The sequence below is a fragment of the Gadus macrocephalus genome, chromosome 11, assembly GCF_031168955.1.
Source record: "Gadus macrocephalus chromosome 11, ASM3116895v1".
NCBI lineage: Eukaryota > Metazoa > Chordata > Actinopteri > Gadiformes > Gadidae > Gadus > Gadus macrocephalus.
The window spans coordinates 22,968,682-22,990,541 of NC_082392.1; the positions used below are offsets into that span (position 1 = coordinate 22,968,682).

The window sequence follows — 21,860 nt, forward strand, 5'->3', positions numbered from 1 at the left end:
TTTCGTTTAGAAATGTCAACAATTTCTTTGGGATTTAACATAGAATATTTAACATTCAAAATTAATAAAAAAAAAATACTTGAACAAGGAAATGTAACATTCAACATCAATACAACCTCCAGCTTTCCTCGTGAGTGCCTGGTTTGTTTACATGATGTGGGCGCATCTTTCTGCGTTCATACGTTGACAGTGTACGTTTTCGTGAACACTGGATTACGTCGCATTTCAACATAAAATAGCGTGTTAGTACACATACACACACACGCGCACACACACACACACACACACACACACACACACACACACACACACACACACACACACACACACACACACACAATGCATTTCGCTGCTAAAACAACAACTTGGGCTGCTTCTAGGACATTTTGGGTGGATTTTGAACGGTATGTGGGCAGGACGTTTTTTGCAGGCTGGACCTGGCAACCCTGCGCTGTTGCCCGAGGTGCAGAAATGCTCCGGTGTAAGTACCGTCCATATTGGCTCGGCTACCAGATCGGCTCGGGGTCCGTCGTCTGCTGATTACGTCACACAATACGCTATCTACAGCAATAAGGTATTTTATGGCTTAAATTAAAGAGCCTGTAATGATCTTTCATTTTGAACATAGACCATTCCCAACCTATCTGTATGGATAGTTTTCTTCTAAAAACAAAACATCCCTCGGAATCATCTTGGCTGTTAAGATAAGCCGTCCGTGTTGCCAGATTGGGCACATTTTCAGCCTGATTTGGCTACTTTGAATCACGTTAGGCTGAAAAAAACGGGAATATGCCCAATCTGGCAACACAAACCGAAACTAGACAGACCTACTCGCGCTCACACATGTGCTCGCTGTGGTTGCTATGACGGTGCAAGTGCCATATTGGCTCGGCTACCAGATCGGCTCGGGGTCCGTCGTCTGCTGATTACGTTACACAATAGCTGTGTTTGAAATCGTTCCCTATACACTCGTTCCCTATTCCCTATATAGTGTACATGATATAGTGCACTATATAGGGAATATGGAACGAGAATTCGGACACTACGCTTAACATTTCTAAACGTCATTTGCGTCAGTAAATGCGCCGGGTATTTGTGTGACGCAGACAGATGCGCCCACATCATGTAAACAAACCGGGCACTCACGACGAAAGCTGGAGGTTGTATTGATGTTGAATGTTACATTTCCTTGTTTAATTAATTTTGAATGTTAAATATTCTATGTTAAATCCCAAATAAATTGTTGACATTTCTAAACGAAAGCCGGAGGCTCGCATTAAATGTATTCGTTTTCGCGGTTATTCGGCTTCTTCTTCTCCCCTGGAAAAATACAACCGCATTGCATTGTGGTATACCGGAGTAACGTGTAGGGAACATCGTATGTACCCTATTTTAAGTCCACTATATAGTGCCCTATATAGTGGACCACTGAGAATTCGAACACCCTACAAAATGGCGTGCACCCTATTTAGTGCACTACATCCATGATAGGGAAAGATTTCGAACACAGCTAGAATCATTGGCTGTACGCTTGAATGGGCGTAGGCTACATTGTGATTGGCTGCTAAGGGACAGTTGTGATTGGCTGTTTTGTGCTGTAGCTCTGGCTGTCGTCATAGCAACCACAGCGAGCACATGTGTGAGCGCGAGTAGGTCTGTCTAGTTTCGGTTTGTGTTGCCAAATTGGGCATATTCCCGTTTTTTCAGCCTAACGTGATTCAAAGTAGCCAAATCAGGCTGAAAATGTGCCCAATCTGGCAACACGGACGGCTTATCTTAACAGCCAAGATGATTCCGAGGGATGTTTTGTTTTTAGAAGAAAACTATCCATACAGATAGGTTGGGAATGGTCTATGTTCAAAATGAAAGATCATTACAGGCTCTTTAATTTAAGCCATAAAAGACCTTATTGCTGTAGATAGCATATTGTGTGACGTAATCAGCAGACGACGGACCCCGAGCCGATCTGGTAGCCGAGCCAATATGGTACTTACACCGGAACAGATCTGGATCCACCATGGCCAAAATAATTGTCATGAATAGCATGAATAGATTCATGCATTATCATTCAACTTGAACATGTGTTTTTACAGTATAGAGTGGTGGAGGGATGACGTATGTTGGCCAACCCGGAAGTGAGCGTCGACCTGGGTTTCCCTTGACAAAAAGCCAATGGGTTTTTCCATTGGATTTTGGATTATTGCAGAAAAATTAGCATCTTTGAAGCACCTCCACAAAAACTGAAAATAAATAAATAAATAAAAATAACTGTGCTCCAAAGAACGAAATGTAAACCAATGCATTCTGAATGGGAGTGTTTCTCCGATTTTTCCATGCTACACAGAACAAAATGTAAACCCATGCAAATAAAGTCTTCATGGTCATAATAATTTAAATATCATTATTCTCCTCAGTGTGTAGGGTGGTATTCTATTTTTTTCAACGGGGCTGCATCCAGTCACTTGACCGTCATGGTTGCCATGGTGGTTGCTATCGACCAGCCCCTCTAATCCTTACATGGCTCTAAAAACCACGCGGCAAAGGAGCTGCCGTCGATTGTGTTGTTTTTGTCCTAAACTAGGGTCCGATGGTTAAAAAATAGACAGATATTCCAAGGTATCCTTAAAAGGCAGCTTGGATGTTTTTATTTTCTGCAGTGTAGACTTCTCCTATAACCTATTTTTGAAAGCAAAACACCAAGCTCAATGATTTAACGAGGCAGGGTTATTTGAAACAATTTATTATATATATATTTGTGAGAGGTCATTCCTTCTCCTGAGTTTGCTTCCTATTTATGTCTAGTGTACAACCCTACTGTCCACAAGCATCACCCCCCCCCCCCTCCCCATATGGATTTGGAGAATTGTTGCCACGTCCCAGTGGTGGAGGTATCATATATATGAAAGAGGGCATTCAATTATACTACAATGATCAATTAGGAGGCCGAAGCCCTAAAGGAAGTGATGCAATAGGTGACTGGGTCGACAACATTTAAGTAAACTGTACTTTGAGGTCTCTTATATATCAAAGGGGGTCTCAAAGGACGCATACGCTTCAACCTGTGGCTCCAGCCCTACAGGAAATGACTCAGCAAGTGCTCCATCTCGTTGCACCCAGCGGCTCGCTTGCAAGATTTTGGCCTGAAGTTCTTCCCAGACCTACACCCTAGCCATCCAACCTGCACATCTGAGAATCAGGCCTCTCTTTAATAATGACAAAAAGTTATGAGAGAAATACACATTAACTTTTGTCTCATAAGCGGCGTGGTGCCGGCTCCTTTTGACCTTTTGACCCCAGACTTCTGGGGGAATAGTATGGAAGTAAATCTGTGCCATCAGGTTTTGAAAATAAAAACACATTGAATTATAAGCACTGAATATTTATGCATTGAAATAACCTATCTGAATTTTTTGCCTATGAATTTAACTCTTTACATTTTCAATATATCATGTTCACCTTTATTTTTCAATGTTAAAAAATTCAACGTTAAAATATTCAACTCAAATATTTTCAACGTCCAAAAATCACCATCAAAATTCAGTGTACGAAATTCAGTGTTAACATCCGGGGACCCAAGAAAGAGCAATCGATCCTAGATGCTAGATCGCGGTCAAATGAGTGTGCGCGTCGTTGGATACCTGACTCTCTCACGCGGGAAGGCAAAACAGATTTTGCCATGTCCAACGGCAACAGCAGCAGTAATAGTGCTTCGGTGAGTACATTTTTCTATATATATATATATGCCATTCGTATGGGTTGTTTCTGTAACATTCAGCAATGGACAATACTAACGGACACTTATACATAAGAAGGACGTCGAATTGAAAAATAGGGGTAGTTCGGAATTTTGGACATAGAGCCTGATTCCCAAGTTAGCCTTGGTGTTCTTTATCATTGGAGACTAGGCTAGCTAGGCTAGCCACAAGTCAACGGGCATATTTTGATGCTGGTTTATAACGTCTTTATTGAAGATTTCAGGGGTACAGTTGTAACAGTCAGGTTTATAATATGTAGCGCCACTAGGTGGCGCCTCCCTCTTCTTCACGTACAGTGAAGAAGTGCGTGCTCTTTCGCTCGGCTAGAATAAACAGCTGTATACGATCGAAGTCTCCCTTTCTAATACGAGTTATTTAGTTACTGATTTGTTGTAGGCAGGAATCCCGGACTTTCCATCTGCGTGTTAAATATTGTGGCGAGCAGCGCGGGAAGGACGAGACGGGAGCCCAGGTTTAAATGGCGCCGCAACTCTCGTGCCTCAGTACACCGCACGACCCCGAGAGCTGCCTTTATTCAAAAAACCACACATAACAGAAAACACGGCACAACTGACCAACACACACAACACTCTCACTAATGGTCCCGATCACACTACACATCACAATTAACACACAAACAATAAAGAACCCAAACCCGTTAACCCCACTTAACCTAATAACAGAACAAGTTATACAAAGACAATAAAACCCCTTTTCCCCAAACATTATGAATACCCAGACTCCCCGGGGGTAGGAGTCGCCACACAGCCCCCACCTTAGGGGTCAGACGTCCCGACGACCCCAACACCCACTGCACAGTCCCGAGTGTTCAGGGGGCCGGCGTCGCCGCCTTGGCCCCGGCCAGTAGCGGCCCCGTTGCGGTGCAGCCTTCCCCTCGGGTTGGGACGCCTGTCTCCAACAGTCAGTAGCGGTCCTGGGGTTGTGGTCGGGGACCACCTCCATCGGGGCCCCCACCAGGTTCCGCTGTAGGGGGCCTCTGGAGCGCCGTTCGGGCACCCCATCCTCCGCCGCCCTCCGACGTCTGGCCTTCCGACGGCCACGCCGGCGGCTGCGACGAGGATGAGTGGCACGCTGCCACGTCCACCCGCAGTCCTCGACCAGCCCCAGCTGCCGACACTGCGCAAGGGAAGCCTCAGCCGTCTCGGTGGGGGGAAGGGTGGCCGTCCGGATCCGGCCCTTCCGCTGCCTGGACTTGACCCCCATGTTCTTGGTGCCGGGGGGGAGGGCTGCCCCAGCCGCGTCCACGGATCCACCACCGCGACGGCGGCAGAGCTCCACCTCAGCCCGTTCGGCCTGGTCCAGAGCCGCATCGAGGGTCTGGGGTGCGGTGAGGCGGACATGCTGCCCCAGACTCTCCGGCTGCAGTCCCCGCAGGAAAGCGTGGAGCGCCAGGGCCTCCCGTGTAGCCGCGGAGAATTCCGGGTAGCTGCGTCGGGTCAAGAGCTGGACATCCGCAGCGTAGACCCCCAGGCTCTCCTCCTCCCTGCGGCGGTGAGAAGCCAGCAACTGCTTGCTCTCGTTGCTGGAGACCCGTTCACCGAACCGCCTCTCCAACGCTTGGATCAGGGCCTGAAGGTCTCGCTGGTCTGCTTGGTCCAGGTCGAGCAGCACCCGTGCTGCCGTCCCCTCCAATGCCAGGGCAAGGTGGACAACCGCCTCGTCGGCACCCCAGCCGTTGTGCCACGCTGCAAGCCGGAACTGGGCCAGGTATGGTTCCAACTGCGTTACCCCAGTGAACTTCGGCAGCCTAACCGCTGTCCTGGGGCGGTGGGCAGCTGCCGGTCCTCCGGGCCTTCCGGTCGTGTCCACAGGGGGGCGCTGCGCTCCCATAGCGCAGGGTGCGTTGTCCATGGGCTCGACCGCGAAACTCAAATCCCCCCGCGCATGCGCAGGCCACATCCCACTTCTGACACCAATGTGGCGAGCAGCGCGGGAAGGACGAGACGGGAGCCCAGGTTTAAATGGCGCCGCAACTCTCGTGCCTCAGTACACCGCACGACCCCGAGAGCTGCCTTTATTCAAAAAACCACACATAACAGAAAACACGGCACAACTGACCAACACACACAACACTCTCACTAATGGTCCCGATCACACTACACATCACAATTAACACACAAACAATAAAGAACCCAAACCCGTTAACCCCACTTAACCTAATAACAGAACAAGTTATACAAAGACAATAAAACCCCTTTTCCCCAAACATTATGAATACCCAGACTCCCCGGGGGTAGGAGTCGCCACAATATAGTGCCGTGGAGACCTGGTGTGGTATGATCAAAAGCTTATAGTATACTAAAAGTACCGTGAGGAGAATCTCGCATGTTGTCTCCTTCATGCTAACCCTGACCTACTGTACCATCGCACGTTACACAGTATGTGGATAGACCAATTGGCTCTATCAAATAATGCTCCCACTGCAGAATCACGTTATTTTACACCACTACTCACCCCATGTACATTGTTTTATAACGTATATATTGAATATTTCAGGGGTGCAGTATGTGCAATGTATGTAATGAAAAAAAATAGCACTTCAAGAAAAAACATAAATAATCAATTAAACTAAATAAATAACAACTACAAAAGTGTAGCAAGTATTGTTAAAACTTGTATATATTTGTGAATGGGATTATGCATGGGTTTATACATGTGTGGCAAGGTGGGGAGTCGAAAGGAAAATAAACTAAAAGATCTAACTAAGAAATAAGAAAAAGGAACCGACAACGCCACCCTGGGAATTTCACCTCAGGGAATTTATGTAAAGTGCAAAGCACACAGGTAAGTCCACTCGTTTAGAAGCCATGAGACGTAGTTCAAATGTCATAGAAAAATACAATTTATTAAATAACTTCTTTCCTTTTCAATGCAAAATCTTCACCATGCAACCAAACGAAAACAAACAATACACACAAAATAGTTGAGATAAACGCAAAACTAAATAAGTAATCAAATCAAAAGAAAAATACACACAAAATAGTTGATAAACGCAGAACTAGATAAGTAATCAAACCAAAATAAAACAAATCATTCAAATAATTAGAACACACATCAACACTCATGCACACACGGATGGGGGGAAACCCCGGTTAAAAGGCACACTGGATGAGCACCCTTGGTAGAACTACTCGGGGGGGGGGGGGGGTGCGCCGCAGCGACAGACGGCAGTAGGCACGAGGTGCCAGTCGGAGCAAAGCACGTGAAGTAAACAACGCGGCGGAAGCAGCAGTGAAGCGGAGTAGCGTGGAAAGGCAATATCAGCCAGCAATGCAGAGTAGCGTGGGAAGGCAAGATCAGCCTGGCAAAGCAGCAGCGAAGCAGAGTAGCGTGGGAAGGCAAGATCAGCCTGGCAAAGCAGCAGTGAAGCAGAGTAGCGTGGGAAGGCAAGATCAGCCTGGCAAAGCAGCAGTGAAGCAGAGTAGCGTGGGTAGGCAAGATCAGCCTGGCAAAGCAGCAGCGACCCCAATGAGCTGATTGCAGTTGGTCCTGTTTACGACCAAACATGATGTTAGTGTGGCTACATAAAACAGAAATGCTACAGTTGTTTGCTATGCTAACACATACCTGTTTACGACCAAACACTGGCATACACACACACACACACACACACACACACACACACACACACACACACACACACACACACACACACACACACACACACTCGCGTTCACACAGGAGGAGGGAGTGAGAGAGGACTCCGGCCGTCATCAGCGTTTACCTGAGAACACACTAGCGTTAGCCATCAGACAGCATCAACTACATTGCCACGAAAGAATACTTAAAATAACTTGCTTACAAGAACTTACACCATAGCTCGCACGAAAACCCTGAAGCAGCAACAAATAGTCGCCCTATCGGACCAGACTACCTTTTGGCCCGCAAGTGACAGGAGCGCAAAAAGAAAGAGGCAGGTGGAGGATGGCTGCTTTTATACCGCCCACATCATGACGGCCACTAGTGGTACTTAACCGTGACTAACATGGATAGCACCTCTATCCTGCTACATATGCAATAGCTAATAATTATTCAAAATATCCAATAATACAAACATTGTATTTTAAGTTACATTATTTCAATGCATAGATATTCAGTGCTTAGAATTCAATGGGTTTTTATTTTCAAAATCCGATGGCACAGATTTACTTCCATAAGTGATGCACAACACTGCTTAGAGGGCTCAAAATTAACACTCGCCAAACTGGGTAAAGTAGTCTTAAGTTATTGAGTCCACCCGCCACTTTGGCTGGACACATCTTGTCCTTCAGCTGCAGAGAGCTGAGAGCAGTCAACAGTAGCCTATATAGACACATTTTGAAATAAGCCATGGAAGAACTACTCCAAAAACATTCACAACAATCTATTTAATTTATCCTAGATTGTAGAAATATGTATAGTAATTAATTGAATAGGCTGTGTTCAATGTATAAAGTTTGGTTTTAATTAAAAGGAAATGTTCTAAAAATGTTTATCATTATTATGATAATTATGTGTATAGATAAACAATATACAGATATAGATATTAATATTATTGTTCTATGGGCCAATGGACCAAGATGACATGCTCAAAGGTAATTAGAGTGAAATGCAAGGGTTATGGTTATGCAAGTTCACACTGTGCTACAAAATCTATTTTTATGCTACTGAATTTTTGTGCTTGCTGGCACCAGTGCTACCACTTAAAAAAAATAAGCGAACAGCCCTGGATATGCATTTATAGTTCTTCCTTAATGTATTTACTGTTTTTATATTCTTGCTTTTAACAGGATGAGTTGGATGACACTGCACAGGTCTGGAACACACACACCATCAGGCCATCGAAAAACCTTAACGTCCCCAGCGGTCGGCCGAACGTGATGTTTGCATTACCTGAACTCTATGGGACAAGAGACTTCCTTTCCCCAATTGAAGATTATGATTTTCAACTGTGCAAAAATGAATGTATCTTTCGCCAGACCAAACCGTGTGATCCAGATCTATATGAACTATGCAACATCTTTATGGCTGAGTCCAATCTCACTCTAGCAACAGATTCATATCAGGCAGTGAATTTGTACATGCACCTCAGAGAGGCCATCAGGGCATGAGTGTAGGTCAGACGTGTTTAGTTGTGTCGAGCTTGGAAGTGGCAGGATTTTTTGGTCACATAAGTAATTCACCTTGCTGTCCTTTTCCTTTATAAGTTTCCTTTAAAGTCATAGCTCAACATCTCTAGCTTTTGGCAAATGTTATATTCCTTTAAACGATAGTTTAGAAACACAGAAATGAGGGGGGGCTTTATAGACAAAGCCTGTAAAAAGTAAATCAAATGTGTATCAATTTCAGAACTTTACTTTAACAAATGTATCACTTTTTTCAGTTAGAATTGTATTTAAAAAAAAAGGGAACTGGCTTCAGTAACTAAATGTGAATACTTATTCTGAGTCTTTCATGATAGAATATCATTGGATTTCAAATGATGGGACCAAAAAAATGTATGTATCTATCGAACTCTGAACTTCTGATGGCCAATCAGTACAAATATTGACATGTTACCGACAGAAAAGCATTTTGAAATTATCTGTGCATTTACAACCTGTCGTTTCAAATACTGAGAGAACGACAACACACGCTATTCATGTTTTTGTTGAGAATGGAAGATTTTTTATTACTGTAACTATATTGCTATCCCGTATGTGGAACTCTGAATAAACAAAAAATTGCCAAACAAGTTTGGTGCTGTTTCCTGATTTTTTTCTCCATATTTTTCACTGGCCACATGAGCTAGATGAAAAACTTAATGAATTAATAATTGTACTTGTTCAAGAACAATTGACTTAATTATTCTTGTAATCAAACTAGTATTACTTTTCATACCATGACAAGTTCCTGCAGTCTTCTTAATGTCACATGATGTTGCTGTGGTGTCAAGACAGCTGATTGTATACAGCAGGGGGTGCGGTCGTCCTGCCGGTTCAAGTAGGATAACCTGAAACCTGTATAAAATCAGCTGTCTTGACACCACAGCAACATCATGTGACATTTAGAAGAAGACTGCAGGAACATTTACAATCAAAACATGTCAGGGTATGAAAAGTAATACTAGTTGTATTATTATGTAGGCCTACACTATATTATTATCTACACTAGTAGTTAGTTTCGTCGTCTGAGTCGTCTCGCCCTTCGTGACACTCCTCTGGGATCGAGCTCTTTCAACAACAACCGCACATCCTCTTTCCTCACACGCAGTCGATGCTCCCTGCATTTAGCGTACATCCATCGGTACCCGTGAAGCTGTCCAGAGTAGGCTACTGCAGTTGGTCGCTAATAAAATCCACCAGGACCGACAGGTCAGAGTAGCCTACGCCTTGCGGCGAGAGTGTCCCCTATCTCACAGTATCATCTTCAGATGTCTCTCACTTATGTGGAAGGCGTGCCTACTGGCAAGTATTGATTTGATGTCCGAATATTTGAGGCCAAGCTCAAAATAAACATTGATAAATCCCCCAAACTCCATCGTTGTGGTTGTTAGTTTTTTCCTCTGAGCCGAATGACGCGACCACTCGTTTGACCGCGATCTAGCATCTAGGATCGATTGCTCTTTCTTGGGTCCCCGGATGTTAACACTGAATTTCGTACACTGAATTTTGATGGTGACTTTGGCGGACTGAATTTTTGGACGTTGAAAATATTTACGTTGAATTTTTTAACGTTGAATTTTTTAACATTGAAAAATGAAGGTGAATATGATATATTGAAAATGTAAAGAGTTAAATTCAGAGGCAAAAAATTCAGATAGGTTATTTCAATGCATAAATATTCAGTGCTTATAATTCAATGTGTTTTTATTTTCAAAACCCGATGGCACAGATTTACTAGCTGAATCAATTCATTAGTCAATCAGAAGCATGTAAATATCTTCCCGGTGGCGTAAGAGGGCGAGCAAGGTGTCCTTCAACATCTACGCTTCCAGGCGATTGCAACGGTGCCACACATGAGCATATTCATACATGTTCAATGGTAGTAATTAGCTGTCGAAATTGGAGGCCTTAATCAATAATGAGCAGCTATTGATTGGCTTCCCGATAGAAATGACATGTTATTTAGCATCTACACGTTGAGCTGAGTCCAATGACACCCAGCATGACACTCTAGCAAATGGTAAAATGTATTTTACATGGTATACCTAGGTCTAGGACATGATCTCGGTGTAGCAAGAGGGCGAGCTTGATCTCATTGGACTCAGCTTAACGTGTAGATGCTAAATAACATAATTTGTCAAAAATCACCATCGGGAAGCAAATCTATAGCTGGTCATTATTGATAAAGGCCTCCAAAATCGACAGCTAATTACTACCCCGAAACATATTCAAATATGATCATGTGTGGCACTGTTGCAATCGCCTCGAAACGTAGATGTCAAAGCACACCTTGTTTGCCCCGTCATGCCACCGGGAAGATATTTTCATACTTCTAATGGATTGATTCATATTTTAAGGTTCTCGGAGTGAGACTTTAAGCGGCTGCAGCAGAAGTGTTGAGACGAAAGATGATATCAAGACATTTATAGAATATTCCCATTCACATTATGATTCTTCGTCATAACATCCGACCAAACATCCTTTACAGTCACCGAGCGAGGATTATGAAAGTCCAGGCCCCCCCTTCCTGCACTCGGGGTCCGACTGGGCCAAGTTTCGGGCAGGAAGGGCCACCCCTTCCTGCCCTCGGGGTCCGACCGGGCCAAATTTCGGTGCGGGGGTCCCAGTTAGGCCTTAGAATAAGGTATTCAAATTTCAGGGCGGTAGGACGTTCCTATCTCAAAAAAGTTTTTCCACCTCATTCTGAACCATTAGGTCTTGCAGGTAACACTTCTGAGGGGCTTTGTCCAAATGACAGTCCATTTGGGAAAACTTTTTTTCTCTAACTGTCCGTCCACACCAGAAGTGAATTGAGCGACCAAATCGCCGGAAGTCATTCACTTTCTATGGGCAAGAGCGACCAAAGCGACCAAAGCGACCAACGCTACCAGCGGCCAAAGTTGAGCGACCAGAGCGTCAAAAAGAAGTTGAAAACTTTTTAACTTTATGCAAATGACTATTATTCGCTTCAGCGGCCAAACACTGACAGCCAATCGGAATGTAGACGCTCTTCGCTTGCGTGGATCCCAGGGAACATCGGCAGGCACTTTGGTTCCTACCTACCTTTATTCACATACTGAACAAAATGTCGGCTGAAGTATTAATCGCGGCTGTAACTGGGCACCCGGTGTTGTACGAACCCACCCTTTTTCAGTTCAGAGATCGAAACGCCATAGTGGTTTGGATATCAAGTGATGATAAGCGGGAGTATTTATAGGCTACATCTAGAACGTTCGTATTTAAGCGGGACTCATTTTAATTTGCTCTACATGCCACCAATCTAACCAACCAATCGCGTGTAGCATGCTTTAAACAAAACCAAAAAAGTTTTTGGAATCGTCACATAAACAAACTAATCGACAAGACGAGGGATAAATGACAAGGGATATATCTCTTGTCTTTTATCCCTCTATTCCCCAGTATTCACGGAGCCTGAGGTGAATAATTGTTAATTAAATAGTCTAGATAGATAGCCTAGTCAAGTCTTTATTAATACCAAACGACACAAATCGTCGGGAATCCATTTAGGTGGTTCGGCCCACACAGGACAGTAGCCTACAAGACCACACAGAACAAGTCTGACTGGACATACACACAATACATCACATTAAAACTAGACACGCGTTGATAGATAGATAGACAGAAAGACCTAGATAGATAGATATGTTCCATTATTTGCCTTGCGGAGCCAACCAGTCCTGTGCACGTATGCAAATTAGCCATGTGCGCTAATGTCTATTTGATTAGAATGCGACGAATGAGTGCAGATCATGATTTGCAGATCCAGATCAGAGCCTCCCTAGCTATCTCGAAAAGGTCGGAAAAGGGGCGTGACCTCCAACAGTACAGTAAATGTACATAAGACAGAGGTTAGTTTCTAGTCCCCATTTTTTGTGGGATGGAGGTGTACATTTGTGGCTTAAGGTGTGTAGACACAGCTGGCCTGTGGCCACGTTTTTGAAGTCTGGGGTCAAAAGTTATCTCAAAACTTTTTGTTTTGAGATAACAAAAAGTTAATGTGTATTTCTCTCGTAACTTTTTGTCATTATTAAAGAGAAGCCTGATTCTCAGATATGCGTGTTGGATGGCTAGGGTGTAGGTCTGGGAAGAACTTCAGGTCAAAATCTTGCAAGCGAGCCGCTGGGTGCAGGTGCAACGAGATGGAGCACTTGCTGAGTCATTTCCTGTAGGGCGGGAGCCACAGGTTGAAGCGTATGCGTCCTTTGAGACCCCCTTTGATATATAAGAGACCTCAAAGTACAGTTTACTTAAATGTTGTCGACCCAGTCACCTATTGCATCACTTCCTTTAGGGCTTCGGCCTCCTAATTGATCATTGTAGTATAATTGAATGCCCTCTTTCATATATATGATACCTCCACCACTGGGACGTGGCAACAATTCTCCAAATCCATATGGGGAGGGGGGGGGTGATGCTTGTGGACAGTAGGGTTGTACACTAGACATAAATAGGAAGCAAACTCAGGAGAAGGAATGACCTCTCACAAATATATATTTAATAAATTGTTTCAAATAACCCTGCCTCGTTAAATCATTGAGCATGGTGTTTTGCTTTAAAAAAATAGGTTATAGAAGAAGTCTAAACTGCAGAAAATAAAAACATCCAAGCTGCCTTTTAAGGATACCTTGGAATATCTGTCTATTTTTTAACCATCGGACCCTAGTTTACGACAAAAACAACACAATGGACGGCAGCTCCTTTGCCGCGTGGTTTTTAGAGCCATGTAAGGATTAGAGGGGCTGGTCGATAGCAACCACCATAGCAACCATGACGGTCAAGTGACTGGATGCAGCCCCGTTGAAAAAAATAGAATACCACCCTACACACTGAGGAGAATAATGATATTTAAATTATTATGACCATGAAGTCTTTATTTGCATGGGTTAACATTTTGTTCTGTGTAGCATGGAAAAAAAAAAAATGTAGCACGGAGAAACACTCCCATTCAGAATGCATTGGTTTACATTTCGTTCTTTGGAGCACAGTTATTTTTATTTATTTATTTTCTGTTTTTGTGGAGGTAATTCAAAGATGCTAATTTTTCTGCAATAATCCAAAATCCAATGGAAAAACCCGTTGGCTTTTTGTCAAGGGAAACCCAGGTCGACGCTCACTTCCGGGTTGGCCAACATACGTCATCCCTCCACCACTCTATACTGTAAAAACACATGTTCAAGTTGAATGATAATGCATGAATCTATTCATGCTATTCATGACAATTATTTTGGCCATGGTGGATTCAGATCTGTTCCGGAGCATTTCTGCACCTCGGGCAACAGCGCAGGGTTGCCAGGTCCTGCCTGCAAAAAACGTCCTGCCCACATACCGTTCAAAATCCACCCAAAATGTCCTAGAAGCAGCCCAAGTTGTTGTTTTAGCAGCGAAATGCATTGTGTGTGTGTGTGTGTGTGTGTGTGTGTGTGTGTGTGTGTGTGTGTGTGTGTGTGTGTGTGTGTGTGTGTGTGTGTGTGTGTGTGCGTGCGTGTATGTGTGCTAACCAGTGGTGGACGAAGTAAACCAATTGTGTACTTGAGTAAAAGTACAGTTACATTGCATTGAATATTACTCAAGTAAAAGTAAAAGTATTCACCTAATTTTTTTACTTGAGTAGAAGTACAAAAGTATCTGCCTTCAAAAATACTTTAGTATTAAAAGTAAAAGTATTTTTTTACTGTCACATCAAAACCCCTACTTGAACAGGTGAACAATGCTTTACATTTGCCTAATCAAACAAACAAATAATATTAATGATCTCTCTCAATGACCACACCACCTTGTGCTTCCAGCTCCAGCGTGACTTTGCAATTCTACAATCAGGACGACACCTGAGGTGCGTTCAAGTTCAGCGAACATAGGCGAACGTTCGCAACGAACGCGTTGACATTAAACTTTTTTGAACACCGTTCTAAACAAACTGTGAACGAAAAAAATGGATACGAAGGCCATGGTATTAGCGGCAGCCTCCATGTTAATGGAAGAGTTTACAGAAGAGGGTTTGCAAGTGGTCGACCTCGTTGAAAGCCTACTGCAGACAACCAGTACGGAAAATTCAAGAATAGAGGGCTACGTCACCGAAGTTGTACCCACTTACTGCGATATAACGTTCAAATCGCATTTTAGGATGCAAAAGACAACAGTTGAAGTAAGGGTGTAGATAGGCTATATGAAACGTTTTATCTATTGCTTTCTGTGTAGGAAAGGAGTAAATGATTTCAATATAGTTTAGTTTAATGCCATGGCAACGAATGTCACGTAGCCGAAGAGAGCACCGCGATCCATCTCTGTTTGTGGAGAACTACCTCTTCAGACAGTTTGCCTATGTTCGTAAACGTTTGCTTGCTTATGTTCGTTTAACGGAAAATTTTTAAAATCGTTCGCGAACGTTCGCCTATGTTTGCGATTCTGAACGCACCTCTGTTGTTAACTTCAGCAGATAATCGCGCGCTGGGCGCTGCCGCTGATTGGTTATAGTCGCGATACACTTTGACCTTTTGGTATTTTATTAAAAATAAAAAAGGAACGAGTAAGGAACGAGTGTTTCTGTAAATGTAAAGAAGTGAAAAGTAATAATTTTCGCTTTAAATGTAGTGAAGTAAAAGTATAAAGTCTTACCAAATAAATGTACTTGAGTAAAGTACAGATACATGGAAATGTTACTTAAGTACAGTAACGAATTACATGTACTTCGTTACTGTCCACCACTGGTGCTAACACGCTATTTTATGTTGAAATGCGACGTAATCCAGTGTTCACGAAAAAACGTACACTGTCAACGTATGCTTTTGGTTACTGGGTTGGCTCTCAGATAAACGTGTTTCACGTCACAGGGTTTGGGAGGAAGGGGCGGGCCTTCTGAGAGGGGGTTCCGGGGGTTTCCTTCCGGGCGGGAGTTTTGGTTGTTGTAGTTTTCCGGTGGAGCTGTGCCTGCCTGTCCGATTGTGGAATCCAATAGAGTGGCGAAGTCACGCCCTTTCCGGTAGGGCTCATGGGACCTATGAGATCGAAAAATATGAATGGGTGTCAATGGAGAGAAAATAATTATTTTCTGGTCCCAGTCTTTATATGCCCTGGATTACACATATGTTGTTTGTGGATTTAAATGATAATTTTCCATGCAAAGAAAACTAAAAATGTTCGTGAAGAAGTTTGATAATTTTAGGTTTTATGTGAGGCCGCTTTGTGAACTACAGCTCTTCGCTGCTCTCGACGCATATGATATACGTCACCACACCCGCCCTTGGAACTCGGCACAGAGATGGCGATCTCTCTGCCCCACTTCACCGCTTTTTCCAAGGGGAGGATAAAAGCATTGAAAGAGGTAAAAACCATTATAAGTCGGGGCACGTGCAGAGTTTCAGTTATGCCGATGGGAAGATTGTCGGTCTTCTCCACGCCAGTCGCAGGGAGCGTGACGTCACATACGAGCCGTGTAGTCTTTCTCGTTGTGTTTTCTCTACAGCCTTTATCTGAACAATTGCACAATAAACGGTCGAACTCTTTGCATGAAAAATTATCCTTTAAATCCACAAACAACATATGTGTAATCCAGGGCATATAAAGACCGGGATCAGAAAATAATTCTTTTCTCTCCATTGACACCCATTCATATTTTTCGATCTCATAGGTCCCATGAGCCCTACCGGAAGGGGCGTGACTTCGCCACTCTATAAACCTGCTATCAAGCTTACTTCGCTCAATACCTCGCCTGTGGTTATTACAATATCATTAAAAGTTACATAAAGTAACGGTTTAATAACACAAACGCAGGAAACACGTGAGCTGCTAGTTTAGCGAAAGCAGCGTCCCTAGCAACCTGACGTCGTTGAAACATGCGAGCGAGACGATTAAATCTTCCTAATAACTATAAAACTAAAGATCAGACACAATCACTGACTGAAGATTATGCAAGTAAAAAGTATATTTCTCGCTAGAAATGTTATTAGAAACACGTTTAACGGTGAATCGATCCTAAAATATTGCATTTCCCATTCAGATAATAAAGATTAATAAAGATCATACACATTCACTGACTGAAGATTATTCAAGGAAAAAGTACATTTCTCACTAGAAATGTCATCAGAAACACGTTTAATGGTGAATCTGTCAAACAAATTTCCTTTCGTCTATGTCCGACGGTGAGGGATTAACATGAATGTCTATCTGGCGTTGAAAAACGACGAAAAAGGTACCCATTTTTCGTCGGAAATTGACGCCAGGGATCCTTGGCCATGCGTCACACATTTGACGAGTAGGGAGTGAGACTGTGTTGGATGAGTAGTGCGTTACAGACGTCCAGTCTGGAGGAACACATGTTTCCCCAATGTGTGTATTAAAATACATATGTTTGCTACGTGGGCAATCATATAGCTGCACACTGGCGCACACACACACACACACACCATGGACGTATTATAAAATTGACAACGGATTCCAAAATGGCGCCTATTCATTCCTATGTAAACTGCTCAATGGCGCAGGGCAACATCAAGGAGAGATATGCTTCCGCATCATGGGTCCATAGCCACGCCCTACTTCATGACGTACCGGATGCAGAAATATTCTTGTTTTTTAGCATTGTTAGCATTGTAGCATCATAAGCGAGAGGTCTGAGCGATAGCAGTCGCATTGTTTACCAACCATGGAAGTAATCCCCCGATGATTCTCTATATGTTTAACGATTATTATTTTAGATTAGTTTGCCCCTTTTTGACTTTATAAGAAAAGCACCTGGTATATACCTTTTTGAATGTTAAAACAGAAATAATAATTACCACTCGTTTTTTTATATATTTCTGTTTCTGAAACGAGAATCAAATGCCCAATATATACACAGACCCATCAGCTGGTGTACCCAGGGAACTCACAAGGTGTTAGGAAGCAAAGGAGTCTGAAATGACCCCACATGGTATCGTGGACCTATTATGTGTGGGTGCAATAAATAAGACTGATATGATGGTGGCGGTGCCAGCCCCACGTCAGGTTTCAAAAACAAGTAATACTGAAACGGAATCTCAAACTTCATCCTGAAATGTATTTAACATGAAATATTGTACAGGCTCTGGCTGCAATCGATGGAGGAGGCAGTCAGGTGTGCAGGAAGTCAACAACAGGAGTATGATGGACAGGGATCTGACATGGACAGGGAATTTTATTTTATTTAAACATTCAGAGGAGATCAGGCCTACTGTAGGCCTATGTAAATAAGATTAAAGATGTCTAGGATAGTATAAATGATAACTGTAAATGGCAGGTGTACTTTGCTTTTGATGGAGCCATAATGTTATATTAATAAAAAGCTTTTTATGGATGGGCACCTTTCAGGCCACTTAAGCACACCTTGAGCATAATTAATAAAATATTAAAAACACTTGGGTGGAGAGTGTTTGTCACTTATGTGAAAGAGCTGGAGTAACGGAATAAGATGCAGCTGGGCAGGGCGCTGAGAGGTGATGCATGAGGCATGATGGTGGCACGGCAGACAAGTACAGGAGCATGATTGACTGGGATCTGATGAGGAAACAAAGATTTTCTAACTTAAGATAAAATATACTCTGAAGTTTCAAGTTTCTGCAAACAGAAGAGAAGGGGTTTAGTTAAGGCTTTGTATAATTAATAAGATAGACTGTGACAAACAATCAATAACAAGCAAAAAAAATAAAACGAAGTTTAAAGCCCACTCACCGCGTTAAGGTGCAGGCCAAGAGTGGGAACATAGAACAAAGACTCACATCAGAAACTCAGACAGTCACAACATGAAAAAAACACATAAATACATGAAACATGTACATAACTATACGAGACCATAGACCCACATCACAAACTCAGACAGTCACAACATGTAAAAAACATATAAATACATGAAACATTTACGTAAATACGAGACCATAAGATATGTTTGGGTTTCTCTTGTTTTATCTTAAAAACAAAATACACATAACATTAAGAAAAGAAGGGAAGAAAATAAAAGTAATAATAGATAAAGCTAAACTCAGTTAGTGATGGGCATACATTTAAATGTACAAAAAATTACAGAGGTCATTGATCGGATGTGCTGTTCAAAAATAAATGCACTATTAAACTATGCCTTGTGCTCCGTATGCAAGCTCCAAGTCTACAATTGAACAATGTCTCTTTGCAGTTTTGAGTGCTTTGTGCCAACTTGTGCTCCGTCATGCAAGCTCCAAGTGTCACACTGCTTAAGAAACAGATTCCTTCCAACTAACTATTTACGAAAAATGCAATCAATAACTTATGTACAAATAAATGGTTACATTTCAACCAGCAACGAAGTTGGAGTGGCCTACACACATATATAATTGTAATACACCAACATTGTTAACTGTCATACATAGGTAGCAAAACAAGCAAATGAAAAATTAAATACCAACGTTGAAATGTTAGACTATTAACAATAATATAAAATGATACCGTAATGCACCTGTTCCTTGTCTTTGGATCTTTTGAATAAATGGATCATTATATGGTGAATCACAATGATCGCAAGCAGAGGACCGTGAGAGTTATTGAGCAGCAGCTGAACCAGTCTAAAAATCGGACACGTTAACGGAGCACTGAACTAGGCCCTCTCGGATGCCAGGTCGAAACAACATTTGTTTCACTACGACTCCTTTCAGCTGCACACCCCTCCTTCTCCAGCTAAAAATAATTCGAGAGAACGGCTAATAAAACGCTCGTTTCTGAAAATATTTATTTTTTTAGGACATGGCCTAAAGATATATTGAGCCTTTGATTGATATCCAGACATTTTTTGTGGAGACACATTCCTGTTCCCCACTTGTATTGGAGTGAACGGAGATATCTACTTCTGGGTCCCTTGAATCGAGGGACCGATCAACAGCCCGCTTAAACAGCTGCAATACCAGGCTTGGCTGCTGAGCACTGGTGGATTGCGGAAGTATGCACTGTTCCTGGGGGCTTGACACACACACACACACACACACACACACACACACACACACACACACACACACACACACACACACACACACACACACACACACACACACACACACACACACACACTCACACACACACTTCATTCCTAGCTCAATGTCTTCAGCAGGCTGTGTACCACATATTGTTTATTTTGTTGTTCGTGTTGAAGTCTTTGGCCCCCGTCAACGGGGAATACACTGTGGTTACCAGGGGGCAGGTCAAATGACCAGGAAGGAGTTTGGGACCAGTAGAGTGATCTAGGGCCCGGTACTTCTGGAGGCCGCTGTTCAACCGCTTCCTGTTCGGAAAACAGGAAGATGATTAGTCTAGTTGAGGTAAAGTGAAAACCCTCGGGCGTTGGTTTACAGTTCCACTTCCTGCAGTCTAGTGACGTCCAGTAAGGTGTCAGAACACACAGAATGACACTGTGTACTTTATTTACACCAGAGAGGAAGTTCAGGAGTCATAGCGGAAAGTACCGGACAATAATATAATAAAAAGAGATTCACGCGAAGTCGGATTAGTGTGAAGGAGATCAGAGCTCCACATCACCAAAGCAGAACCACATCCACAAAACAGTGGATTCACTTCATTATTTTGGTGAGGTGCAAGGACAAGGATTTAAACCATTCATGCCCTCATTGCTGACTTTGAAAACGAAAGAGGCAAACAAATCATGTGGAACCTCCGGGGGTTTCAACCACAGTTTAAATGTGAAACAGGAGTGAATGAGACACCAGAAACAGAAGATGTTGTTCTTCCCAACAGGTGTCAGAAACACACAGGGTTTCAGATTTTGTGCATCAATATTTAATCTGATATGAAGCAAAATAATATTTAATAATAAAACATTTCTATTAGTTAGGGAAAGTTAGTTTATTTTTTTGCCATTTCCTGAAATAATTTATTACCAATAGCTTTTTTTACCATGTGTTCCTATGGGTCTCTAGTAACACCTCCCAATTTATCCACGGCAAAATCCTGTGGGATTTGGGTAAAAATAGGGCTTGGGTAAAGAGGGCTTGGGTAAAAATAGTGGGAAAAAAATATCTACCAAAAGTGCGAATCTATCCAAGTAATTCGTTTTGAGTAAAAATGACTCTGAAATATGGATCTGTCAAATTTCACCTATGGGCTCTGTTTGAAAATTTTTATCTGCTCATTAAATTCGAGAAAAACCCACTCTGAATAACTTTTTTAAAATACACTACAGTAATGCACCTGCTATGCACATGCTAAGTAGTATGACCTCTCTGCATGTGGGGAAGAAGCAGGATCGTTGCGAGAAAGTTGTATTTTGCAGCCACTTTTATTTAAAGCTAGGGTGGGTAATTTCTTTACTGTAATATTTGGCAAAACTGTCCTAATAGCCAGTCAGCTATATGTAGGTGAAGTGCTCTGAGAATATCTGCTCATAACTTTGCTCTCCCCTGCCTCTGTGGGCCGCACCCAAAAATTGCCACCGCTCATGTACACTTTGACCAATCAGAGCGAGGCTCCGATTCTCCGTTCCTATTGGCTGTGGGACTGTCCGGTCACCTTGGCAACGACGTTGGTGCGTCCCTGCGTGAGCGTTCACGAGCCTAGCGGTCTGACAGTTTTGTACTACTACGGCGGACAACAAATGAATAGCCGTGTCTTCATCAACGGCCCATACATTTCCCATTCCCCGGATACCATCAACTAACACCACTAAGACAGAGAAAAAAAGAGGAAAGACAGCTACTAAAAGGGAGGCGGAGAGAGCTCGAAATAAAACCAGAGTAAACATCGGCGTGGCTTATGAGCGATGGAGAGAGTTACGTGACCGGAGAAACTTAAAATCGGACCCTGAGATGGCTATATTTCTTATAGACAGGTAAGGAATTGTGCTATCCCTCCATGGTATATTGCGATGAATATGTAAAGTGTCGGCTGGTATGGTTTTTTACTAAGCAAAGCCACGATAACCGTTACATTACGGTTCTGTAATGTAACCATTTCA

The 21,860-nt window shown here is 42.9% G+C and overlaps 1 long non-coding RNA gene across 1 annotated transcript in view; it reads right to left on the minus strand.

The window, feature by feature from the left end:
• The window catches only part of LOC132467238 (uncharacterized), a 163,607-nt gene extending 142,448 nt beyond the window's left edge, over positions 1-21,159 (minus strand). The window contains exons 1-2 of the long non-coding RNA XR_009527979.1: positions 18,084-21,159; positions 17,320-17,930 (exon numbers count right to left, since the gene is read on the minus strand). This is a non-coding gene — a long non-coding RNA (uncharacterized LOC132467238). The remainder of the gene's footprint in view (positions 1-17,319; positions 17,931-18,083) is intronic.
• Positions 21,160-21,860: the final 701 nt, after the last annotated feature.